Genomic DNA, 2,260 nt, shown 5'->3' with positions numbered 1-2,260 from the left:
CACTATTACTAACCGCCCCACGGCTGAAAGGGCGAGCATGTTTGGTGGGACGGAGATTCGAGCCCGCGACCCTCAGATTGTGAGTCGAGTGCCCTAACCACCTGGCCATGCCGGGCTCATGTATAATGAAGTGTGGCATGGCTTAGTAGTACCATCTTGGTATGGCATTGCCTTATTAGCATTGTATAATGATAATAAGTTAATTTGATATACAGTGCTCCTCTAGCCATTGCAAGCCATTCAAAGTACCTGTCTTTGACCAGTATCTACATTAGTCGAAAGCCGGGTAAAAGAGATGCGATTTCTAAAAATCTTTAGAAGACCTAACATATTTTGTGCATTACAGCTCAATAGGGAGTATTCCAAAACTTAGGAGCATAGACAGAAAAAGCAAGATCACCAAATTTACAATTTGAGTTATTGGATTCACCTTCAATTTTTTTTGTTTATATAATATGCTTTTACTCATGTTGGTGTTTAATATTAAGTTGGAATGAAGTAGGGTTACTATTATTAGCTAGGCTACCTACCATTATGGTTCATTTGGCTTGGCGTTTCTTCAGCGAGAGTCTGTTTTCTTCCAAGATGATTCAAGTTGGAAAGTATGGGTGTTGATAACTCTATATGTGTTCACTTTGTCTTTGTAGAACAACATCACACTTGATTTAGAAGTTTAATGTTAAATGGGTTTATACATCACAAGAACTGTTGCTAAATGAACCTTTTTGTCTGTTGAAACGATTAATGCTCGTCTTCTTCTTGAAGTGGGCCAGTAACGATGATGTGTTTGCATTGTGCTGTAGGAACAACTAGCCATATGCTTCATTATCCGATCTTATCGCTATTATATTTACAGTCACGTTTGATATTCTCGAACACTCCCTAACTGTCAAACGTCCTAACGTTAAAGTTGTTATGGAAGGATTAAATGTGTAAAAGGTGTCAAAAATGTAAGAATGATGTTTGGAAGGCAGATGTGTTTTTAGGCCTGACATTTCTCTTAAACAGTGCATTTTTCTTGTTTATATCTAAATGCAAAATAATTTGTTTTTACTGATTAATTGTGTTCTGTACTAGATGATAGTGACTTAATTTCGCTCTATAGTTTTTGTTTTGTTTTTGCCCCATTAGCTCAGCAAGTTTGAAGGATTATAATGTTAGAAAACAAGTTCCGACATTCGTTGTGGACACAGCACAGATAGACCATTGTGTAGCTTTGTGCTTAACAGACAAACCAGGTATAATATGTAATAGTTTCTTTTCAATATAAATTTCTGAAGAAATTGAGGCTGACTTTGGAGAAGCAGGGTGTGTTTGAAACTAATGTCATTCCGACGTTGTTGCTGTTTTTGGTACAATTTCAGAATATGACCCTTTCTTTAGTTACAAGTACAACTGCATGCTTTTCGAAATGAGGTGTCTACGAAAAGAAGAAATTACAGAATTTCCACATATAGTTGTTTATTACACACGCAACTTCAAAAGAAGATTAAAAACTGCTTAGTCCTATATGATGAACAAGTCTCTTCAGAAAGTTGGCTTCAAACATAGCACCTTGAATACATAAAGTTATAGACAATGCCATTGTGAACATGCATGTAGGCAAGAATACCGGTCCTACATAAGCTAAACTTTTCACAACTGTGTGAGTTCTGTACATAAGAGTATATAAAACCTACATCATGAAATTTTCACTGTTTTACTGTTTATCTTTATCCCTACTTGTTCATGCGGTATTTCTTCCACAGTGTAGACACCACTGGGGGAGTTGATAATTCGTTATAGTTTGGATTCGTAAAATGACCCATTTCAGTTTTCTCCAAGGTATCTTGCAGTTTGTACACAGGGGGATTTCTCTCCATTCTCTTGTGAATTGTAAAGATTTTGTTTGTCCATCCAGGCATATAACTTTTCTTAAATTGACTCTTCACTCTACTAATACGTGCTTGATTGCCCACTTTGAACTGAAAGTCTTCTATGCCACAGATTCATTAGAGTTATTAATATCTGGTAGTCTCAATGATACAACTGATTATATGCCTTGACCGAATTTTTTAATACAGGAATATACTTGTGATTACTGTAATCTGTAAAATAACGCCACATTTTAGTTTTAAGAGTAAAATTAAATCATTCTACTATAAAAGCATTTGTTTCATTATGTGTAGTAAAAAAGCAAATGTCTTGTTTCTTATGATAACATTGAAGTAGACGATTGGTAAATTCTATTTCAGCATCCATCTGAAGTTTACAGGGTTTT

This window comes from Limulus polyphemus, unplaced genomic scaffold, assembly GCF_000517525.1.
Source record: "Limulus polyphemus unplaced genomic scaffold, Limulus_polyphemus-2.1.2 Scaffold671, whole genome shotgun sequence".
In the NCBI taxonomy this organism is placed as follows: domain Eukaryota; kingdom Metazoa; phylum Arthropoda; class Merostomata; order Xiphosura; family Limulidae; genus Limulus; species Limulus polyphemus.
Note: the sequence above shows the minus strand (reverse complement) of the source record.